Here is a 25,686-nt window from a genome sequence, read left to right on the forward strand (position 1 = left end):
CAAGCCGCTCCGTCGGCCGTGCGGGCAGGCGGCACGGCCGGTGTGTGTGCTGAGCGTTTGTGCGATCAGTAAACGCTTCATGATTTCCTGCTTTATACATTTCTTACAAACAAGGAAATCTAGCAACTTAGCTTGGCGATCTTCGTAGTCTACATTGTTGATCGGGGAAATAAGCCGCAGCTTACGCTTCGGTCGCATGTCATGCACCACCACGCTCAAGCTGTTTGCGGAGAATGTACCAGAGTTGGTACAGTTATAAAGTCCCCACGAGGTCAAACTGCGCTTGACGCACTGAGAATTAACTTCAAACGGCGGAAATTAACACGAAAATACGCTTAGAATGCGCTTCCGAAGCGAAGTGTCAAGCGCTGCAAGCCAACTACGCAGCACGATAGGGATGATAGAGGAATGGTGATCCCAGTGAACCTACAAGTGACGTCAAAACGATCGCAGCGCCAACCTCTCCAGTGGTGGGCCTCGCGGCCAATACAAACGAACTTGCACTGCGTGATTCGGCTGCAGCACTGCTTGCTTAGTAATTTGTACACAATTAACGCACGTCACTGTACTATCCATGGGTCTTATCGGCGTTGTAAATAGCTGAGAACATCGTTCTGCCCTGTCAACGAATAATAAGTTGCAGTTAAGAGCTTTCTTCGAGGCGCAGTCCTGCCTTCAAGGATCAATTACCGATTGTGCCTCTTCCGTAAGAGCCCGTTTGTTACAACTTAAGGAACTCGTCTAAGGGCGGAAAACTACTACGAAAGCACTCCGGTGGCATTAACAACTTTTCAGTCGAGAAAAGCGTCGCAGTCCACATCATTTACACGATGCTACACTTCAACGTGACATGGCACATTTGTGATGAGTTCATTTGGGAGGTCCAGGAGAGATCCGCCATGCGCACCACCTCGAAGAACGGGTTATAAAGCCTGTCTGACATAAAATATCTGGATTCCTTGCGCTAAAAACTGCCGAATGTTCTGAGCAGCAAACATTCTATTGCAGATGGAATTCGTTCATGGAGCGTTCCGAAGTACAAGCACGCTCCCCCAACTTCAGTGGACTTCAATGGATTCTCAGTGGACGCTCCCCAAACTTCAGTTGAGCGCTATTTTTCGCACACAATGATCGACTGAAAGGAGATACAACTTGAAGCAGCAAATCATTAAGATTGGTTTAGTTTGTCATAACTTTCAAGCCTTCCTTTTGTTGTCGAATCACCATGCATTTCGCGTAAATCGATAAAATAGCCCCTCTTATGGCTTATTTTCACGAAAAAAAAATTACTTTTCCACAGCACAAGATTTGTCCGCTGTTTTCGCTGCAAGTAAAAAATGTTTCCTAAAATACACCGCTGAAGCGAATACGAATTGAGCCTATATATGCCTAAGCCTGAGTATTTGGCGCCCATATATGTCTAAATGGCCCTTTTCCGTGCCTATTATAGGCGCCTAAAACTTTGATATTTCGTGCCTTAAGTTCCGGACTCTAGTTATCACTGCTTTGTTTTTTGGTTGAAATATTACATATTTCGTCGTTGCGGAATTTAGTTGCAGTTCATTTTGCAGAAGCCACAAGAAAAGCAATGAAAGATTCTGGTTAACATTTTTTGATATGTCAATAACAGTTTTTGATGTGAAAAAGGCGTTGCTATCATCCTCATACATTATTAGCTCGGGAGAATGAGGAACAGACGTGATATCATTAATATATGCCAAAAAAAGTACGGGTCCAAATTTCGAACACCGCACTGAATTGTTAAAAAAAAAACCTGACCTAGCCTCTTTAAGGCGTGCAAGCAGTTTTAAGGGGTTTAGGTAACTTTCTATCAATTCGTTAGCTATGCCTCTAATTCCATGTTTGCCTAATTTATTTAACAATATAGGTGGTTAATTGAATAAATGGTTTCCTCAGGTCTAGATATAACCCCAATGTCCAATCAATCTCTTCAATGTTTCTGATTATTTTATCGTTTATATGAAGGAGCGCCTGCTTCGCTAACGGTCCTTTTTGTAAGCCCTACTATGCTTTTCTGATAATATTATCGTGTGTGGAGAGAAGGATGGCACCATCAAATATTTTAGAGAGCACGGGCAAAACCGGTATTGGCCTGTAATTTGTAAGCTTTTTTTCTTCCATTTTCTCACGTTTATAAACCGACCTCACGGGTCCGACTTTTATTCTTTTAGGAAAAACAGCTATACCTAATGTTAAGTTTATTAAATGTGTTCCAGAACTTCACTAATAGGCGTGGCCATAAATTTGATTGGTTCTGGTGCGATCTCATCAATTCCTGCAGCTGTGCTATTATGTAGTTTTTTATTACACAGCCTGCTTCTGCAGCGCTTGTTGGGAGCAAAAAAAACGTGTCGATTAGTGTTGGAACAGTATCATTTGAAACACCAGGGGTGTGCGTTGGGTACTTTGCCTCGTTTATAAAATGTTCATTTATAGCGCCCGCCAGTTATGAGCCGCTAAGTGTTGCATCGCCTGTGGTTATCTATTTCGGCCGGCACGTCGGTTTTCTCCTGTTTGTTAATTTGTTGATGACACTTCAGATTTTTCTCGGTTTATCGTTAATATTTGATTGATAACAAGTCTTCATAATACCTGTTTTTTGCTGCCTTTAATTTTTTGTTCAGGACATTTTGAAATTTCTAAAATTCTGTTAATATATCTGGGTTGTGCGTCCGCACGAAAGCATCGTAGAGCTTTTCCTTTTCGGGATTGGCTTTTGCGAGCCTCGGTCAATCCACGGTTTTCGGGACTTTTTACACTTTGTATCTGCTAGAGCATGTTGTGGGAATGCAGTGTTATAACATACCTGCAATTTCTGTATGAAGATTTCGTACGCAGTATTCAGGTCAGTTTCTTCGTACAAAAACTTCATTCCAGTTTAGTTCTTCAATCATGGTGTGGAAATGTTCCATTGTCCCTACGTTTATTTTTTGGCGTATCTTAAAGTGGTTGCTATTTCGGGACCCATCGTATGACGTGCAAGCATAACAGTAAATTGGGAGATGGTCGCTAATATCGCGTGAAAACATTCCAAAATCAATGTAAGATTCGTTCAAGTTAGATATACATGCATCAATTTGTGTTGCACTATTAACAGAGTTTCTAGTCGGCGTATCAATGTAATACAGGCAGGAATAAATTGATAAAAGGTTTTCAGTCTCTGCCGCCCAGAAATTTTCACATTTCATATTTATGTTAATGTCGCCCATCATTATAACTGGCTGATTTCTATCACAGCTACATTGAAAAAAATTTTCGATGAACTCGGTTACTTCCTTTTGTCACCAGATGCAGGCCTGTAAATTGCGGAAACTACTTTTTTCCAAACACAAAGTTTAACATTCAGAACGGTTTTAGAAGTGTTACTTTGCTGGTTTGCGTTCTCGTGTTGTCGCAGCCCAGTGTACTGTATCTAGTTTTAAAGCGAAACTTCTTACCTCTACCCCCCAAGGGTTCCGTTGCGACCGTTTGTGTAAACAGAAAACTCCCGCGAACAAATAAAGGAAGTTACTGGCACCGCCAGGAATCGAACCTGGAACGAACAGAGAAACGGAGGAAGAACCCGTTGTCTTACCGATTAGGCTACAAGCCCGCGAGTAGACGGGAGAGACAGACTGTGCGCTCACTGAGTACACCTGCAGGTTTACCCCCTGCGTTCTCGCTAAATGTCACGTGAAAGCAATAATTTAAATCATTCGTTGATTTAACCTCTGGTAATGCTCTTCCTGCCATTGCAAAGCTTCCCGCCCATTATGCTGTGAGGTATGGCGTTATAAACGACTACGCATGACGGCGACCCGGAATAACTTCGTCAAGAAAGCTATTCACGGTCCCAATAAGCGGTCCCTGCTGTTAAGCGGGGGGGCCACCATTACTGGTGCCTCATGACTCGATGATGGAGTCTTCTACCATGGCTACAACGCAAGGGAAGCATCGTACAGCACCCATGCTACCAGAAGAGAATGTTTTACTCAATGAACATGACCCACCAGCCGTGAAAAAGCGCTCCATCGAGGAACTACAACGCCACACAACCGGAGATGTACATGCAGCTGAAGAGCAAAATCAGGCTGCATTTACTGTAGTTACATATAAGAAGTCTAGGCCTGCTGGCATCCCTGTTGTGATTCAACCAACGCAACCAGGTTGTTCCTTCTGGAGGCTCAATCCCAATTTGCTTGTATCGGCAGTCGTCTCGACTGCCAAGGAAAAAGTTCTTACTCATCGCTTCAACAAGGATGGTGGCCTTGTCGTCACCGTATCGTCTCTTAACGCTCCCAACCGCCTTCTTGCCGTGACGGAGCTGGTTGGCATGGCGGTCCAAGCACGTCTACCACGTTCATATTCTGCGACGTCTGGAAAGATTCATGATGTCCCTCTTGAGTACACAGACGAAGAACCCCTTCCCTACCGGCGAGATGAAGGTGTTACATCTGCCAAAAGGCAAGTCTCTTATGATCGGGGCGAAAATGGTGTAGTGGCAGAGCTTCGTCGAAAAACAGTGCTTTTAGAGTTCCCAAACGGCTCTGCATTACCAAAGCGCATTTTCCTTGGCTTCTGCAGAGGAATACTTGGGAACCGTAACCCAGTGCTTCCCATGTCAAAGGCACGGTCATGTTGCGAAGCAGTGCAATGGGCCTGTCCGATGCAAAATATGCGCAAGCCCCCACCCGTACAAAGACTGCACTTCGCGCGCGCACGCTCGATGTGCGCATTGTGATGGACCACATCCTGCAACCTTCGGTGCCTGCCCAAAGAAGAAAGCTGCAACCCTTGCACGCGGAGTTGAGCAACTTCAAGGAAGGGCTCCCAAACAACGTGAGCCGCCCCCCGAATCCAGAAGTAGTTTGTGCAGCACCTAGCTCGGCTCAAGGTTCGCTTTCATCCCACACCAACGCTACAACGAAAAAGTCCTATGCATGTACTTTTCAACAAACGTACATGTTGCTATGCATGTTCCTATGCATGTTCAAGAAAGCCCCAAAAGCCCCACCCCGAAGAGCAACAACAAACGACAGAAGCTTCCGTTACCAATGTGACAGAGGCTTCCGTTACCATTGCGACTCAGCGTGCACCCGAACCGCCAGTGGAGACCCACGCTCCTACAACGCAAGTGGACGTCAGTAAATTGATAATTCCCTTGTTATTTTCGGCACTCAAAGCCCTTACCTCCACCATACCATCCCCGAACAGCTTGCCTGAAGTTGCTGCTATCATGGCTCTGGAACCTCTGTTAACAGCATCTTGCTGGTGAGCTATTCACGATCCAATGACGGAATCAGCATCGCCGACAGTGTCCTTGAACAGTCACCTAATACGATGCACCATTTTCCAGGGGAACGCTCGTGGTCTGCAGTCTCAGCTTGGTGATCTACGTCAGCTTCTTCGTACTTACCGATTCCCATTCATTGTCATTTCGGAGTCATGAGTAGATCAGAATTTCCGCTTGAGTGGTTACTATTTTATCCACTCACAAAGAGTAAACGATACAAGCCGGCTACTTATCGGGTTCCGTACTGACGTTCCCGTAGTTGAAATTCCAGTCTTGCACCACCAAACAAATGAGTACGTTTGCGCAACTACAATTATTGGTTCTCAGACTTTCACATTCATCGCAGCGTACTTACAACCCAACGCCAAGTTTGACGAGACCAGGCTGGACAACCTCGTCACATCGACTGCCAAGCCGTACATTATCTGTGGGGACTTTAATACTCATAATCAACTTTGGGGCAGTTCCCAAACATGCCTACGTGGTGCAAAACTCGCGGACCACATGGCATTGAGCCTCTAAATGATGGCAGCATAACGTTCCTCAAATCTCTCATCACAACCACCTGTATTGATCTATCATTCGTCACTGCTAAGAAGATAACCTTCACCGACAACGGTGGAGGAACTTTTGTGCAACGTTAAATACTCACGCACCATTGACGTGCATCTGGCGTGTTGTCAAAGGGTTACGCACGCAACCTAAGCAGCTGCGCCCTTTCAATGCCCTCTTACTGCACGAGCACTCCCCTTTGAAAGTGGTCGCAGGAGAATATGTCAAGATCCTCTCCTCATCAACGCTGAGTACACTTCCACCTCGTAAGCCTCCCGAATCAGCTGTTCCAGCACTGGACCTGCCTTTTACATTACAAGAACTGACAGCAGCAATCTCCGATGTAAAACCCAAGTCATGTTATGATCCGGATAGCGTCAGTTACGCAACTTTCACGCACTTCCCTCGCAACGCCCTGTCCCGTCTCATAGAATTCTACAATTCCTCTTGGGTGAGCGGTAAGCTGCCCTATGATTGGAAACTCGCGCAAGTTAATCCTATTCTAAAACCTAGCCGGCCGCGCACGTGTTATTCCTCTTTTCGGCCTTATAGATCCGTTGAACTGTATTGGAAAACTTATGGAGAAGATGGCACATAAAAGAATATCCTGGTTTCTCGAAAGCAGACGCCTTTACCCGCAAGAGATGAGTAGTTTCCGTATGCACAGATCATCGATTGACAATATAATTACCCTTATCTCGTCAGTTGAGGAGCAATTGGATTCTAGCCACATACCAATCGCGATTTTCGTAAACATAAAAGCAGCCTACGACTTCGTCACACACACAGACATTCTTACTGCTCTTGCAATACATGACTTTGAAGGGAGACTCTACGCCTGGATTGAGGATTACCTCGCTGCACGGCAGCTTTTCGTGCGCACTTCGGAAGGAGACGCATAACGTTTTTCCGTCGAAAAAGGCGTTCCACAAGGAGCCGTTTTAAGTCCACTGCTCTTTAATTTGACTCTCATACATCTGAAACGGTGCCTAACACGGGTAATCAACATCACGATTTATGCAGACGACATTTGTATCTGGTACGCATCACGCTCCCGACGCACCACTCAGGAACGTCTCCTGAAGGCACTCTTCTGCATTTCAGCCTACCTTGCTGCTCGTGGAGAAAAGCGTAAATGACGTTTATAAGGAAGCGCATGGATCGGTACCCAATTCTGCTGAGTGGGCGCACCCTCCCGTATGCCCGGACTCACAGGTCTCTTGGCGTAATCATCGACCGCAATCTCTCCTGGTCGCCTGAGATAAAAAGACTGTGCCCGCATCTCTGCGGCGTCTGAGGTTCTGAGATACCTTGCCTGTTCGCGATGGGACAGCAATTGCGGCTCAATGTTACAGCTTAACAAAACTTACGTCGATGATTTCATACGCTATAGCCTTCCCTTACTACACCTTGCAGCGTCTACTAACCAAATGAAGCTAGAAGCGGCGCGACGGAACAGCCTGCGCATTTGTTTTGGTCTACCCAGAGGTTCCTCGGGTGCCAGGAATGTAGCTGGAGCTCGTTGCTTGCCTCTGGACGCACTCATTTCACAGGAGTCGCTCCATGTCCATTACCGGCATTTACTTCAACCTACACCCCACTGTCTGAGCAGGATCACTGCGGCCCAGAGTTCTGGTTTTAAAGATGCTATTAACGCTTTGTCCCTTCACAAAACAACGCAACCACCGCTAGCAATGCCATCTCAGTTTCCGCCCTGGACATAAGCGTCTACTCGCATAGGTTTACTCATCCTAGGAATGACAACTAAGAAGATAACGCCCCAGGCTGAACTGCTACAAGTGGCGTTGAACTACATTCACAGGTTGCATTCCACCAGGGCTCGTATTTTTACTAATGGGTCTTCGTGGCCTCAAAGTTACTCCTCTGGATTATAAGTCCCGTCGACCGGTAAACTCTTCTACCGTTTAGAAAGACCAACGTCCCCGACATCAGCTGAACTACATTCCCTCAAAGAGGCAATCCGCTATATCCACCGTCAAGAGCCCAATGAATGGACAATATTCACCGACTCTAAACCTGCCCTTCAGTGCCTGCTTAAGAGCGGCAAACACCTTTCATATCAACTTGCCGTTCAAGATATTTTCTATCTACACCACCTTGCAGTAGGCGCTGGGCATAATCTTGAGTTTCAGTGGGTACCTGGTCACTGTGGCATAACAGGAAACCAAAAAGCTGATCACGCTGCCTCTGCAGGCCACACCTGCCGAAAGACTTGTGCCCTTTGGCACGGGCTCTTCAGCTTACTTTCTTTTATGAAAAGAAATAAAAAATCGCGTCTTCAAGTAAAAATACTGCTGTTTAAAATAGCACGGAATAGTATCAGTAAGAGACGTCTCCAGGGCTCGATTTCAAAAAATAAATTTAAGTTCTCTGGTACCGCACGCCTAAGCATCTCCTACACGCCTGGTAGTTTATGCTCTGTGAGGGTTGATTGATTGATTGTAGGGTTTAACGCGCCGACGCAACGCAGGCGATGAGGCGCGCCGTAGTGGAGGGCTCCGGGTTAATTTCGACCCCCTGGGCAACTTTAACGTGCGCCGAAATCTCGTACACACGGACGTTTTTGCTTTTCGCCTCTATCAGAAAAGCGGCCGCCGCCTCTATGAGGGGATGCATCCCTCTACGCAAAGAAACAAAGGGTTTGGCCCGAATGTGGCGTAAAATTATCCTTGAAAGAATGAATACCGTCTTCAAGTCCTTTGCCTCCTAGTTTAGATATCTACAACGGGAAGAGAGGATTTTAGTCCATAGGAACGAACGGAGCAGTGCAAGAGAGAGAGAGAGAAAGAGAGAGAATAAATATGTTTATTTATCGAGCAGAGGCTGATGTGCGATTTATCGTGATGTGTGATTTATCGTGTGTGATGTGTGATGTGTGATTTATCGAGCAGACGCTGAAGACATCCGTAGACTGGGAGGCCTTGACTTCGGCTGGCCGTTCGGGCTCGGGTCACCAGTTTGAGCAGGATATCCGGGTCTGGGCTGTACAGGGAAGCCCTCCACTGCTCGAAGGTGGGGTTGGGGAATGGGGGCAAGTCTGGAGTTTGTTGGCCCTCCCATATGATATGGTGGAGGATGATAGACTGGGGACAGTAGGCACAGAGAGAAGGTTGTTGGATGGGGAAGGTGAGGTGGAGGCGGGTGGGATGTGGGCAGGTATTCGTTGGGAGACGCTGCCAAGTTGTAGCTTCCTCTCTGGAGAGCCGCCAGGGTGGTGGTGGAAGGCTGCGGCGAGTTTGCTTGTAATGGGAGAGAATCTCTGTGTAGCCGCTCAGTGGGTGGGGTTGATCTTGAGGGGGTAGACATTGGCCACCGTCGGCAATGGCTCGGTGTATCGAATCGCGAGCCGCGGCATAAGCCGCTTGATTGCCGGGGATGGCGGTGTGTCCAGGAGCCCAGATGATGTGGAAATGAGGGGTTGTCGAACACGTGTTGTATCATGTATCATGTTGTATCATGTTGTATCATGAGTACGTGTTGAGCGCTCCCCGTGTAGGGTGCCGGTGGTCCGGAGACGTGGCGGTACACTTTCTCGGTGCGCCTTTTAAGACTCAGAGGCCCCTGGTCGGAACACCGATGCCCGCGCTCGTGCCTGGCCACTCTAGGCCTCGCCCCGAACCTCGGCCCGGATCACGCCTCGGGATCTCGCCAGCGGGAACAGGCACCCCTCGTTGCAGCAGAGGAGTCCCGGAACAGCTCCCGGGACGATTCTCGGAGCACGGCGCGCGAACGCTCCTGGCCTGCCCTCGAACCGCCTCCCGAGAGGAATCCTTGCGCTGTCCCGTCCGCGGTCACTGCCGGCACACTCCCGACTAGCTTCGACTAGCTGGTCCAGGTCTTTGTAGCCCCTCTCTTTGAGGAAAATGGCTAGCTTCTCGTGACACCGGTCGAGAAATTGCTCGGCCACCATTTTGTCTTGGAGCGCGGCATACGTCTGCTCCGTTTTGGCCAGCTCCTGCCAATTGTCAAAGTAGCCGAGTAGGCGGCCCGCAAATTGACGGCCTGTCTCCGAGTCCTGTGGCTGGGATTCCCTAAACTTGCACCTGTAGCCCTCCTCGGTGTATCTGAACCTCTGTAGTAGGGTCTGCTTTAGTTTAGGGTAATTCATGGCATCCTCAGAAGACATGCGACCAACGGCACTAAGAGCTTCACCAGTCAAGCACAAGTGTAGGGACAGCGCCCACTTGTCTGAGGGCCACCCTTGACTGGTTGCCACCCTCTCAAAACGCTGGATGTAGGCGTCAAGCTCATCTAGATCCTCGTTGAAGGCAGGAATGAACTTGTGAGGGCTGTGGACGCCTTGTGCTGCATTAGTCGCAGTGTGGCCTCCCACATCATTAGAACTCTGCGACCCTTCCTGAAGCCGCAGCCTCAGTTCTAGCATGGCACGTTCAGCCTCAATGCGCGCTCTGGTCTCGGACTCTGTCTTCTGGGCTAGTATTGCCGCTTCTTTAGCCGCCTCGCGTTCAGTTGCGCGCCGGTCCCTTTCTTTTATGCGTTCCTCGTCAATCCATTCTTTTAGAGCTGGTCCGGACAGTCCTAGCTCCTTCCCAATGGACATCAACTTTTCTAGTTCCATCCTCGCTTGCCACACCCTCTTGCCTGCTTAGTCTCTAGATGGAATTCGAGCACGCGTCCTGTCGCGGACGCCAGAAATTGTGAGGCCGCGTGTTAAGCAGGCGGGCGTGTGGCCCACGGAGGAGGATCAACGACAAGTGACGCCATGGGTCGAGAACAATTAAAAAAACATATATTCTTCTGAGGACACACAAACACTGGGGAAAAGAACTGGCGACCTGATTGGCAACAAAAAGTAGCACACGCGCCACGAGGAGGAATGGCTATAACACTGAAGTCCGAACCAAAGTTCGCGCGGAAGGGAAAAACGAGGGGTCACGCTCACGTTCCAGTCTATTCGACGCTGGGCGGGATGACGTCGTTGGAACAAGTGGAACGTCGGTCGAACGTCGCCTGTTGAGACGTGGTGGTCGCAGGTACAGAATGTCGATGCCGCGCTAGTTCTTGGCCACTCTAGGCCTCGCCCCGAATATTGGCCCGGAACATGCCTCCGGATCTCGCCAGCGAAAACAGGCACCCCGTGTTGCAGCAGAGGGACCCTGGAGCAGCTCCCGGGACGATTCTCGGAGCACGGCGCAAGCACGCTCCTGGCTTGCCCTCCAACCGCCTCCCGAGAAGAATCCTTGCCCCCGTTCCTTTAGCGCTGTCTCGTCGCTGCTCACTGCCGGCACACTCCCTTCTCGTGCTCCGCGCCCCGCGTGGACCCGCTCGTCGTCCTCTTCTCTTCCACCGTCGGCTTATTTCCGTCGTCTGCTTGCGCGTTGTTGCGGCCGGGAGATGCGAGTCATCACAATACCCAATAAAGGTGATTGGAACTGATGAAGAAGAGGAAGCAGGAACGATCGCGCAAACGATTATTGAACAAAACAACTTACCTTGCACTACTAGAGATGTCGAGGTCAAGAAAACCTGGAAAGGAAGACAAGGAACAACAGCAATTTTGGCACTTAACAAAGAGGGACACCAGGCGCTGAACAACAGGTCACACCTGTACATCGGATGGAGCAGATGCCGAGTTTTTGATCATTCTTACCGCGATGTACAAAGTGTGCAGAACATGGACACAACGCTATAGATTGTGAAGCCCCGATCCGCTGCGTAAAGTGTGGGCAACGGGGCCACAAGAGAGACGAATGCAGGAAGGACCCCCACTGTCACGCCTGTGACCTGGATGACAGAGAGCAAAGCAGAGACCACAAAATGATGTCCTGGGACTGTCCGGTCTACCGGGACAAGATTGAACAGGAACGTAAGAGGATCGTCACTCGCCTTAGCTAAAATGACTAGCATAACTGAAAACGTAGTACCTAACTCACAAAAGGAACTCAACATACTCCAGGTTAACTTAGCTAGAGCATACAAAGCAAATCAATCCCTCATTAATTTCCAACAAGATGAACAATTAGATATTTCTTCAATACAAGAACCTCATACCCTCAAAAATAAAATAACAGGATTTCCTCTTAAACGTATCATAATCGCAGCCAGCAAAGACCCCAAATCTGCCATTATAATCCACAAAAACCTCTCAGTGTTCCCAGTTTTTATAGCTCAAAACTTAGTGGCAGCTAAAATAACAAAGGGGAACAGAGAAATACTAATAAGTTGTTACTGCCCACCAAACGGAGACATCAACAGAGAACTTTCAAAAATAGAAGAAATAGTACAAAGACATAGGTCGGTAGAGGTATTAATAGGTGGAGACTTTAACGCGCGAAATCAAATGTGGAGCAGCCAGACAACTGATGAAAGAGGGGAAAGAGTTTGAGCTTATCGTCACTAATGCTTTAACATTACTAAATAAGAAAGATTCGCCCCCCACATTTAGGACAAGTAGGGCAAGAGGGTGGATAGATATATCAATAGTTAACGCTGTTTTAGCGAGAGATATTAAGGAGTGGAAGGTATTAAAGATTTTCAATAATAGTGACCACAGATATAAAATAACTATACTCGAAAATGTCAAAGTAGAAGAAGTCTATGGATTAACGTTAAAAGGTGAATCTAGAATGATAGATGAAGTGGCAAACGACGTATGGTTCGAAGAAGTACAAAATAGGATTGGAACGGCAGATAAAATAGAAAACGTAATTAATACATTTTATAACAAGCTTGAGATACTGAGAGCGAAGTACAGTAAAAAGAAAAAAACCACCCAAACAAAAACCCAACCCGTGGTGGAACATGGAGTTAGAGATTGAACGCAAAAGAGTAAGGGCATATAGGAGAAGATACCAAAAAGCTAGAGGAGACATGAGAGAGAAGTATAAGAAGGAATACTACAAAGAGCACGAATGCTATAACAACATGATAGAGCTAGCAAAAAAGAATAGTTGGAAAGTACGAACGTCAAAATTAACAAAAAATCCTTTCAACTTGGCATACAAAATCGCACTAAATCTGTTAAAGACTAAAGTAACCTTTAAGAGCATAGTAAAAGATGGAGAGATAACAAAAACTCTCCAAGAGACAATAGAATACTTACTAGGGAAACTGTACCCAGAACAAACACCACAAGTCCAGGAGCACCAGATGGTGAAACGAGCAGGGGATAAGAATACTAGTAGTAGTCAAACGGAATGTCCAGGGGACGGAGAACATCTTGGAAGTAGCGACACTCCATTTACCGAATTAGAAGTAACATTAGCTGTGGATAACCTTAGGAAAGATAAAACACCAGGACCGGGCAAGCTTAAAACCACTGTTATCCAAGCAATCTTCAGAAAACACAAACAGTTCTTTTTGATTTTATTTAACGCTTGCTTTATGAATGGTTATTTTCCAGAAAGATGGAAGGAATCAAAGGCAATACTTATCCCCAAAAGAAGACCAGACGAGACATGCGAGGAAAGTAAATTTCGCCCAATAGCTATTAATTCCATCCTAGGTAAAGTTCTGGAGAAGTTAGTTAAGGACCGACTATATCACCACCTCTATAAAAATAACCTTTTTAATAAATATCAGTATGGCTTTACTAATAATACATCAACAATAGAGGCTTTACAAGAAATAAAAAAGAGGGCTACAAGAGCGAAACTAGACAAAACCAACACCTTAATCGTGTCTTTGGACATTAAGAACGCATTCAACTCTATTAACCCAGTTATAGTAACAAAAAACTAGAAGAATACAAATGTTACAGTAATTTAATTAAACTAACACATAGTCTACTTACAAGGAGGAAGATTGTCTACGAATCTGACAATATTAAGGTTATTAAGCCATTAGACGTGGGCTCGCCACAAGGCTCACCACTTAGTCCACTTTACTGGAATATCACCATAGCTGACTTACTAGGTAAAGAACTCCCATATGAAACCCACATCCAAGCTTTCGCAGATGATATAGTAATCATCGTTCAGTTTAAATCAAGAAAAGATGCAGAAGAAAAAACAGTATTAAAAATGACTAATGACTGGGCTGTAAGCAAAGGAATAACAATAAATAATGACAAATCACAAGCAATGATAATAGGAAAACAGTATGGAACCCATCCACCTATACTCCAAATAGGTTCAAGCAGAATAAGAACAGTCAACGAAATGAAGTTACTCGGTGTGATAATAGATAATAAGTTAACATTTTTACCTCATCTAAAATATCTGAAAGAAGAAATAGCTAAGATAACGTACAACCTGAACAGGACGCTAAACGACGACAAGAGTTGAAAAAAGAGAATTAGTGCGGGTTATGTATAAGAGAGGCATTGAAAGAATCCTTACCTACGCGCACCGGTGTGGTACACTCGGAAGGTAACTATTTTATGGAAACTACTGGCGATCCAAAGGTTACCGTTACTAATGATAACGAAAGCTTTTAAAACAACATCAAACCTGTCCCTAAACATTATGGCAAAAATCCCGCCAGTGTATCTAACAATTGAAAAAGAAATTGAACAATATGGAGTTTTAAAAGAGGGCAAAACATTTTCATGTGACGACAAGCTGTACACAAGTAATCAAATCATGAAAAAATACGATCTCTTGACAGATCACCCAGCAAATAAAAGCGGTATTATAATCACTCCCACAGAAGAAATAGTAGACTACCGTATATATACGGATGGTTCAAAGACGGAAAAAGAAGTAGGAGCAGCGTTTGTAATATTTAACAATAACAACCAAATAGTAAGAACGGAAAAATTTAAGCTTCCAGAATACAGTTCCAACTACGAAGCTGAACTAATAGTTATTAAAAAGGCAACAGAATTTATAATAACAAACAAAGCAAACAATAGCCATCAACTATGTACCGATAGCTGGTCGGTACTCCAAGCACTAAAAAACCCACTTAACACAAATCCAATAATTAATGAATTAACACTATAGTCCTTAGAGAGAATGCAGCAGTAAGTATAAAACTCAGTTATGTAAAAGCACACAGCTCCTCAGTAGGCAATAACTTTGCAGATGAATTGGCGAAAGAAGCCGCAAGAAACGGAGAACCAACTTTTGTTCCAATAACAAAATCATTCATTTCGAAACATTTATATACCAAATTAAACCATGAGTGGAATAAGGTGTGGAGTAAAGATGGAAAAACAAGTTATACTTATAGGTGGATTAAGAACGTAAATCTTATTCCGGACCACTTTCCTACAAACTTCTACTCTTCCCTAGCCCTGACAGGTCATGGTAGATTCCCGTTTTATTTTTCTAGATTCATAATAAAACAGGCATCTACATGCAAGTGTAGCAAGGATATTGAGAACTTTGATCATTATCTAACAGAATGCCCACTCTTAATAAATGAAAGGAAAATACTCGTTAAAAAACTAGGAGAGCGCCTAGAGAACAGAAAACCGGAAATAATTAAGAAAGAGGAAACAAGATTAATTTTAGAAGAGATGGTTTTAAAAATTAACGAATTCATTCTACAAGCATAATAATAGACCAAACATAACAGAATAACAACACGATCAATCACGACAATATAAAAGATGGGATATGATACGGGGATGGAGCAGAAACGCCATGTTGGTGAGGCTTCCTCCGCCCACATCTCCAGTCATTCCCTTCTTACACCATAACAACACAAGGAAACCAAGCAGAACACCAACAACACATAATAACTAACCATCAGGCGTAACAGATCTATATACCCGGTCAAGTCAGGTCACAAACAAATCATGAAGAACAAGATCAACAAACCAAGATCAAAGAATCAAGTAAAGTTCAAGAACAAGAACAAACAAGACAAGACGTCTACCAAGGATCCAAGTCGACAGTGAAGATCAATTTTTAGAACGAAGTGTTTGTAAGGTTTAGTGTTTGTTATTTTTCTTTTAATACTTGTAGAGTTTTCTGATTTTTCGTTTCAAACAAGGAAATTTTCCTTTCATGTTCAAAAAAAGCCCGCTGATAGTTTTCCCGTTCCCGGGCGGTGGTCGCTTATCTGATGATGATTATGATGATGATGATGATGATGATGATGATGATTCCTATTGATTTCCCCTTTGAAGCGGGGTTATGACATGTCATCTTACCAATCTATCTTCTCCTAACTTCTCTTCCCCATTACCCCTTCCTTTTCCTGCCCCAACCACCTTTGTACCTCTACCTCAACCCATATTTCTACCCCCTCCTCTTCCCTTTCTCTCCCTGCGGTACATATGTGGTGCAGGCTGGGAACCTCTTTCCTTCTCACAGTCACCTCACCTCACTCTTAATGACCAACGGTTATCTTGCCTTCACATTACATGCCGTGCCCACGTCCATTTCTTCTTAATTTCTACTAATATGTCTTTAACACGCGTTTGTTCCCTGAGCCACTCCGCTCTCTTCTTGCCCCTTAATGTTACACCTATCACCTTTCGTTCTATTGCTAGCGGAGTCATCCTCAATTTAAATGGAACCCTTTAAGTGAGCCGAATTTTTTTAATTATCTCTGCCTCCTGGTTCGGATCCGGGGTCATAACTTGGCCTAAGTAGATATATTCGCTGACCACTTCCACTTCCTCGCCACCTATTCAAACTGTGAAAAGTGAGACGCACCCACAAGCACACGTGAAAAAGTGAGACGCAGGAGAATACGCGCTGCTTTGGTAGGAGTGGTTTATGGACCTCGCCGTCAAGGGGGAGTCGGTTAACCGCCCGTCGGCTTCTAACGGCCCCCATCCCCCTCGCTTGGGAACCCCCTTCAGTTGGTATGTGAGATGACTCAACGGGTTTCTGGCACCATCGTAAGCATCCTGCATGCCATATTTTCCAAAAACGGCCGAACAAGGATCTTGCCTTTAGAAAACGTTAAAAAATTTGCCACTCGGGTGCACCAAAGTACTCGGGGGAAGCAACGTGCGGTAAAAACATGTAAGTCCCGTCGGCTTGAGTAGTAAGAGCTGAGACTATCCAAAGAATTGGCTCACCAACTAAGTATGCAGAGTTTATGCGCATTGGCATATCGATGAGTCGGTTGCAGCTCTTGTTTCGAACCACCAGCTTGGATAAACCTGGTCAGCTGCATTCCGCTTCATATGATGTCGGTGCGCCTTAATTTGGAATCTCGACATTTTACAAATTCAGAGACAAAGACAAGTCCCAATGTCTTATTACTTGCATATTAAGTGTCCCTTCTGGTATGACATATTACAAACAAGTACTATATAGTTTACCGGGTGTTCCAACAATAAACGAGCGTCTTCAATCAATTTTTATTGACGATCCTGTGGCTCCTTTACGCAGAAATTAAGCACGAAGGTCAAAATTTATGGCTTATTTTGTCCTAAAATAATGCAAGTGAAAGTAGGGCAGGTCGTTTTTTTTTTGTTTTTTTCTTCGTGATCGGTTGGAATTTTGTTTTTGCCAATAGGAGGCAAGCTTGCCAGAACAAGTTTTTCTACGCGAACTTCAGTAAAAACTACCAAAAGGCTTCTTCCATGGCCTAAAGAAGGTTTTTCTTAGATAAAGAACAAACAAAGCCACCAGGGCATTGCTGTCACAGGCAACGCCCTGAGACACCAGAAAAAAATAAACTACAATTACTGACCTTCATGCGAAGTTTGAGCGCGATCAAGCCAACCGTTTCTCTAAAAGACTTTTCTAAAGAGAGAGAGAGAGAGAGAGGAAGACTTTATTGAATTGTCCTGCGGGGGGAGGTGGGCGGGAGCCACTCAGGGCCTGCCCCCTCCTTGACGTTTCCTAAGTCGTCCCCGAGACAACGCCTTGCGGGCGTCTACGAGGTCGACGCGCGGAGGGTCGTCGGGTGTGATCCCTCAGACCTCCCGTCGGCGCCTCCCTACGCTTCTGCCCTGCAAGAGCAGCCTCGAGCCGCTGGACTGCCCGGAGTTGAACATAGTGGTCAGACGAGTCCATAGCACTTGTGATATCGTCCGGCCAACGCGTTGAGGCGGTTGCCTCCACTGGATTTAGTTCACAGTCCCACAGTAGGTGGGCCAAGGTCGCGTTCGTTTTCGCGCACACACTGCACAGCACACTTTCTTACACTTCTGGACACACATATTGCGCCAGCACCGGAGTTATCACAGAGTTTGTCTGTAATTGTCTATACAGCACTGCTTCAGCCCTGGTGAGCTTGGGGTGTGGGGGCGGCCGAAGCTGTCTGCCGAGGCGGTACCGCTGTAGTATTTCGGCGTAAGTCACGAGGGGTTCCTGGTCTGAGTCCTGCTGCCTTTCCGCCTGAGAGATGCGGGGGGGCGCCGCGCGGTTGGTAAGTGCGCGCGCGGCGGCGTCCGCTGTCTCGTTGCGGTTAGGGTGGCCGCTGCCGTCGGTGCTACCGTTCATGTGCGCCGGAAACCAACGGATGTGGGTAGCCGGCACCGATTCACTGTTCACTGCACAACACTGCACTACGCGCACTGCACTTGTACACACTTTGTCCTTGGCGAAGTTCGCGATGGCCGAGCGCGAGTCGCTCAGTATTGTTGTACATTGCGGGTTCGTTAGCGCGAGTGCGATCGCCACTTCTTCCGCCTGCTGAGCAGACGGTACGCGAACACTACACGCACTGTACACTTCTCCGGTGGTGGCTCTCACCGCCACTGTTGCGTAGGTGTCTGGTATGTCGGGGTATTTGGCTACATCCACGTAGATGGCGCCCGTGTCGTTTGCGTGCGTCTCGGTGAGGGCTCGGGCCCTGGCCGCTCGGCGTCCTGGGTTGTAGTCGGGATGGACGTTGCGGGGCAATGGGAGTATCTTGAGGCGTTGTAGCGTTTCCAGAGGGAGACCCCTTGCCTTGTGTGTTTCCGTCTTCTTTGGTCCGAGGCCCAGCCGCTCGAGTATTCTTCTGCCTGTACGTATGGTCGAAAGGCGTTCAAGCTGGGCCATTCTTTGGGCCTCGCTAATCTCCTCCAGGGTGTTGTGGAGGCCCAGCTCCAGTAGCCGGTCGGTGCTGGTGCTGTTCAGTAGTCCCAGAGCGGCCTTGTATGTCTTTCGTATTGCTGCGTTGATTCTGTCGCTCTCGTGCTTCTTCCACTGGTGGAAGGCCCCTACGTAGGCCACGTGACAAGAGATTCACGTATTGTTGCTTCCCCATGTATCACGTGACGCGAAATGATAGCGCCGACACAGTGATAATCAGGGGGCAAAACACAGCAGCCGCTTGGACGGAAATATTCCCAGAACGACCCATTTCACTATGCGAACGAAAATACGTTGCGCTGTGCGTCTTATAACCACTGCGCGTCGGCTGGGTGAGCGAGTGACCATGGTCACGTGCAGTAACACTTCTCTCCACGCCGCCTGGAGGCAGCGAGAGCGACAGGGGCCGCGGGACGTCAAAGGGTGATTTGAACCATAGAGTTTCTTCGTAAGTGTGCAATAAGAAACTCTATGATGTGAACTACACTCCTCTATAAGCCATCCTCCAACATGGATGTATAAAAAAAAATGTGGTTGCTCGCTCTTTCAAAGGAATCGGTAAAACAAGAAAGTGAAATGTGCCTTCGCAGGAGCAGGTGAATGTTTATTGGGCATCGATATGAACTTGCACATCGCTATTTATATTTCGTCGGTATGGCACCGTTAGACGCATCAACATTAGACACCGGAATACACGCGCCGGAGCATTGCGTAATGATCCGATTGAAACTCCAGGCGCTCGCAAACCGTGCGAACGAAACCGAACGGGTTGTCAGCGAATCGTTTGGTGAAGTCATGCTCCGCTACAGCGAAAGGAGCATGATTTGCGGGTCGGCAGTAGTCTTGTGTGTGTACTCGGCGAGCGACGTCCAGCTGGCGGGTCGCATCGGTGAAGGTGCGACCTCTTCGTACTTGCTCCGTGGCGTGTACGGCAGTCTCTTGCGTTGCGACGAGCTCAGCTTGCGAAATGCAAGAGGCAGAGTTCGTAGCTTGGACCGTGAATGCGTGAACACGATCCGCTTCCCGCTGGCGTGTCTCTCGTCGCACCAAAACACTCAGGAGAGCGACAATCGCCAGTCGGCGTCGTTGCCTTTCTGCCTTAATGCAACAGTTTTCTTACACGGTGCCACGGTGGAGGAGGAGGAGGAATAAACTTTATTTCTTTATTATAGCGTCCTCGATAAACACGCACCGGTGTTGCCCCCAAAACCGGCGCGGTGCACAGTGCCCCACGACGGTGCGTACCGGCACGGAGCGTTGATCGAGGACAAACGGGGCGGTTCTACCCAGGCGCCATCTCTTAATCTAAGAAATCAACTCATAAAAACGTTCACAAGTAACAATACAGCACTGTAATGAGACACAGCGCTATTTGAAAGTGGTATTTATTGAAGGCCAATGATTATATGTACGCACAACTTAAATCCGTCACACATGCGGAACAACGTACCGTTACCGCTTCCACTAAACAGCTACATACAAGCTGCTTCTAATCTTCGTTTGAGCCATAATACGAGTGCCTGTTTTGTTCCGCCCTTCCGTTACAGCAAAAACAAGTAGGTCTTCATCGTCTAGGCACTCCGGTAACAGTTCATGATAATTCGATCGAACGAAACGAATGTCAATCCCCAACTTTCTGGCAATGCATGCAGCCGTCTTTGAAGTACACAAAGTTCGCGTCCTCATTTACAATCACTGGCCGTTGTTACCGCCTGTTAGGAGACTGTCGCATCGTTGCCCGATGAATTCCATGGTCCGCCTTGACACGAGTGCGGCGATGCGCCGTCGCTGCAGCAGACGGCGGAGGAAGCTCCTTCGCCGGCATCGTCCGCGATGCATCTCGGGACTGCACGCCGGCGCACCGTCGACTCTCTCGGTGCGCGGCGGTGCAACCAAAAATTGCCCCGCGACGGTGCACCCAGGTTTATCGAGGACGGACGGTGCACACCGGTGCGGTTTATCGAGGATGAAAAGGCGCACCGGTGTGCCCCGGTGTGCACCGGTGTGGTTAATCGAGGATGCTATTAGTTTTTGTAGTAGTGGCAATGGATCGCTAGGGACTTCTAGGGACCCAGGGACTTCTCAGTCCAGAAGTCCCTGGGCGGTCGCTGCCTGACGGGCCCTTTCAACCAGCCGAAGTTGACCGCCGCGGTCCCGGCTGGCTAGCATGCCTTCCCACTGCTCATGGTTGGGGGAGGGAATAGGGGGATGGATGGTGTGTGGGAGTATTCCTCCACCGTGCACGGAGCCACCACACCCGCAGCTTACGCTGATATGTGCTGCCCCATCGAGGCGCCAACTATTGGCGCTCATTAGCGTTATGGTGCACTACTTCGCTTCACCTCTCATAGACGGCAGCACCATCTCAATGGAGAATGTTATAGGGAAAGATATAAGGCGCGTAGCCCAGTTAGCAGGGCGTTTCACACGTACCGTTGCCGCCAGATTGATCGTTGGCTCGAATCCTAGCGCTGCCGTGTCAATAGAACTTTTCCTGGCGATGTCGTTTCCGTGACGGATAAGATGTCGGTGTGGTCTTGCCGTACCCCGGCATGAAACACTTTAGAGTTTAAAAAATGCTATTTCTTTTGCAGTGCGCAGCCAGAAGTGGCGAAGATCGGAGATGCCGAGCGGAACGCGTTCCGCTCCCCGCTAGCAGACGACGCTCGCTTTCCTAGCGCAACTCGCAACCGCAGCGCCGCGGTGGCGAGAGTCGCGGCCATCCGCCTTCTCTCCACGGCCGCGGCGGCCGCGGCGGGGAGATACGGAACTGAAACTAAAGCGTGGCAAACTCGCAAACTGTTCGCATGGCGACGCAGTGAAACATCCCCCTCGCGAGGGGCACGATCAAATGCAGAGCATTTCCGGGGGCACACGACGTTAAGTAGTTTGCGTTACGTTAATGTTGTTGCACTTGTGGCAACTGCTGACGAGAGAGCGCTCGTCAGCAGTAAAATTGGCAGCCTCGGCGCACGTTGAGTCCGAGGGAGGGGAGAGAGTGTCCTTGAAACGTGCCTGGGCGCGCTATCGAATGTTGATCGCGCCGATAGCGAAACGTCTGAGCCGGGCATGTCGAGGCGAGCGATGCGGACAACTACGGACGCCAAGAACGGGTGACATCGTGAGTTAAAGAAATGCTCTGCATTTAAAACAACTTTTGACACAGCATTTGGCCTGAGCGAAATACGTTGTTCAGCAAAACAAATGTAGGTTTAGCAAGAGAGATGTACAACGGGGTATTTTTATCCCGATTTAGCTCAGATCTCTTCGCAGAGCATACCCGTTTGGGGATTCGCCGTGAAACTATGAATTGGAAATGTATAAGTTTTAGAGTGCCGCGTGACACGTGAATGTGATGGCACCAGAGTAGAACTGGTGCACCAGCTGCGCAGAGCCCTGATAGGGGAGCTGTGGTGTGTGCCAGTCTGCTTGGTGAAGTAGTTCGTACCGTAAGACGAAGAAACAAAAGCGGAGAAAGAGACGCATGCACGGTGTAGCTGAAAAGAAGCCGGTTGAATTAATCCGTCTAAAAAAACGGAAAAGAAGAATGTGATGCGAACGCGATATTGCAGCAAAGAAGTTTTTAATAAATATGGCCAGGCTTTCGCTTTGAAAGCACGTAAGAAGAGTTAAGTGCCCCGAGAAATGTTTGTCAAGCAGAGCTGTACGTAATACTTTCAGCCTAATCGTTTGGCTGTGCTGAATAATCTTTTCTTTTAGCACATGCTCATGAACCTAGTGCCGCGCAATTTGTATGTCAGCCGCCGGCGATATCATTACATCCGAGCGAATGAGGGTTGAACGGCAGATATTCTACGCTTGCAGACCGCCCTCACGGCTCCATACTCTGCGTCTATACGTTGTATCGTGTATGAACGGCAAACGTATCCCTAATGAAAATCACAAACAGTCATTGCAGAAGAATTTATTGCGGGAAGGCAGGCCCTCTAACCTTCGGCGCCGTTCCACGCGCATCATATACGGGCATCACAGTTCAGGACGAGAACGGCTCTTGCGCGGACGTTCTGATGATCGATGCAGGTATTACGCGAGATAATTATAGGTGTCCTCCTTGTCCGCATCACGCTCCAAGTACTCTTTCTCTATTAGCATATTTATGCACTGTTTTATCATCGGAACGTGAGGCTTGAAGTTGGCGCTTAGCTGGTGCAGGACCTCGCCTACGAGCTCCTGGTGCTTTAGCGTTATGCGTGATTTCATTATCCGCACAATGGCGGCCTGTATCACTATCTTCCTGTCTTCGTCGATTTTCCTTTCGATGGCCTCCTGGTCGGCCTTGACCTCGGCCTTGAGGGGTACGCTGATATTGACGCGGAGCTTCTTGTGGTTGTAGGCCTGGTGAAGAGAGACGGAGGCTCCTGGAGGCAGCTCTCCGCTTTCCGCGGTATTACCGTCCGCGCAAAGGAGGAGCTTGCACTTGAGCAGCGTCTGCAGGACCTGCTGCAGGATGTACATCTCCATACCCGTGCCTTCTTGCAGCTGCTGCACCGTAAAGGAAAGTGCGTTGTTGTACTGAAGAAGGACGGCGATCTGGAAGGTGGATGCCTGCAGCGTGTAGCTGTTCCCGAAGCAGTTCGTGGCGAGCTCTCCCCTTGAAAGGTTGCAAAGCCACTGCAGCTTTCGGGCGCTGTGGCGCTTGCTGTAAAACACAGTAAAGCGCTGAACGCTGCGCTCCAGCTCCTGCGGTAGCGTGAGATCGAAGGATTGCGAGAATGGCCACGATCCGGAGGTCAGAACCTGAATAGAGAAGTCCAGGCCAAGGTTCTCCCCCGAGTTGCGGACGTGCTGCATAAATTGCTCGTTGACATCCCTGCTCACTGCGATGTCCTGGAACATCCGCTCCAGTGCCCAGACGTATTCAATGCCGCAGGTCAGCTTGAGCCTGGAGATCATGCTGGCTTCGGCGTCGTCGCTGGCCGACAGCTGCTGCACGAGCCGCCTTGCTAACATCTTGGAGTAGAACTTCTGGAACACGTCCTTGTCGTCTATGTACTTGAACACTATAGTAACTTGGTCCAGTACGTCTTCGAGCTCCGTCTCTTCTGGATTCTCCGCGCTTTTCTTGAGCAGCATGTCGCAGTACTTGGCCAAGAGCTCGGGCGATTTTCGAGACGATTTGGCGAGCACAGTTACGGCATTTTTGTTGACGAAATCTGTGCAGGCCTTGTCGAAGGCTTCCACAAATCCTTCCTCATTCGCGAAGGCGGTCACCACCAGCGTGTTGTACTTTCGGTGCACAGAGAGCAGTGTATCCACGTAGAGCTTCGGATTCTGTACCCCAGCCTCCCCGATACGCCCAATAGTCGACAGACCTTCGGCCAACACGTGATTCCCGAAGAGCTCTCTCAGCTGGACGAGTCCGTTGTCTGTGTGTGACACCAGCCGGTACATGCGTCCAAGGTCATCGCAGCGGTCATCACGGAGCAGATTCTTGAACTCTTCGTAGAGGATCTCGAGGCGCCGCTCTATCAGAGCTCTATGGCAGGTATCCGCGAGCGGTTTCAGTGTCGAGTCGAACAGGTACTGCCGAACCCGCCGTTCCTCCTCTGCCAACCACTGCTCCACCTTCTTGATGTACTCGGTGACAGGGTTCTGTTCGAGGAAGGCGGCTCCCTCTTGGTTGTAGAACCTCTCGGTGTCCTCGACGAATGGTCCTTCAAAAGCGCTCTTGTAGACTGAGAAGTTGGGCTTCTGGTCCGACGGGTCCTGCTCGTTAAATCCGAGCTCGGCGTACGAAGACATGATGCAGCGAATAAGCTCCGCGTTTATCGCCTCTCCCTTCCGGTCGTCTTCTATCAGTTTCAGCACAGCGCGTGTCAGCTGGCTGTGGAATGCCTCGAAGAAGCTTTCTTTCCAGGACAGCACGCACAACTGGCAAGTGTCGTACACGTCCTTCTTGCCGCCCTTCCACTCCTCCATAAGCCATTTGTTGTTGAGATGAAAGAAAATTTTGCTCACGACCATGCTTGACAGCTTGTAGCTTTCCCACTTGTCCTTGTAGAAACGCAGGACATCCTCGGGCACGAGGCTGGTCGCGTCCTGGAACAGTCCTTCCACGTAGCTGCGGAGGAACTTCTGGAGCCTTCCGTACAGCTCGTAGCCGGCAGCGTTCACCCCGTTGTCACGATTTTTTCCGTCTCCGTCGCTGTTCGGCGGGTTTTTTGGGTTTGTTCGAGTCGCCAAGTCCCATACGTGCGCGTACAGCTTCATGTACTGGGACGGGGCCATAGTGCCTTTGGTGGCGTAAACTTGTTCGATGCCTTGCCGCAGCTCGTCCCACACCTTGTCCCGGTCGATGGGCTGTTTTGCCGACTGCATGCTTGCCGGTTTCTGGGCAATGGCGGCGGCGGCGCCAACAAGCAGCCGGGTATTCGGCCCTCACGAACAACGGCCCTGAGGGAGGCTGCCCTGATCTTCTTTTTCGGCATACCGCTGGCGCGCGGGATCGGGCGCAGACGCGGGTGGGGCTGAGAAAAAACGAAAGCGCTGAGAGGATTGACCAAGTTGCCATGCATGATACCCGATTTCAGACCAATTCAACATGAAACGTATTTAGGCCTCGCCCATCACGAATTTCCCCCCCTCAAGTTGAAAGGGGTTACTCATAAGGTTGTTTGAACGGCTGTTCACGCAAGAGGTCAACTTCGTATTGATTGTTCGCACAGTATTATTTCAGTAGCACCAAAGCGCCAGAAGCTGTGAAATGGTTACTAAGGGAAAACGAAATTGAACGAGTAGTAACAATTTAATGTTGACACCGCTGTTTTATTCGGTGAACAGGCCCCCATAGATAGATGTGAAACTGACCCACCACGGTGGCTCAGTGGCTAAGGCGTTGTGCTGCTGAGCACGATGTCGCGGGTGCGATTCCCAGCCGCGGCGGCCGCTTTTCTGATGGAGGCGGAA

General features: G+C 48.2%; 1 pseudogene; it reads right to left on the reverse strand.

The window, feature by feature from the left end:
* Window positions 1–22,803: 22,803 nt before the first annotated feature.
* On the reverse strand, window positions 22,804–25,098 carry LOC144168569 (cullin-1 pseudogene; annotated as a pseudogene).
* Between the last annotated feature and the right edge of the window lie 588 nt (window positions 25,099–25,686).

This window comes from Haemaphysalis longicornis, unplaced genomic scaffold (assembly GCF_048455015.1).
Source record: "Haemaphysalis longicornis isolate Haplotype H1 unplaced genomic scaffold, Haemaphysalis longicornis Haplotype H1 scaffold_2, whole genome shotgun sequence".
NCBI classification, from domain to species: Eukaryota; Metazoa; Arthropoda; class Arachnida; order Ixodida; family Ixodidae; genus Haemaphysalis; species Haemaphysalis longicornis.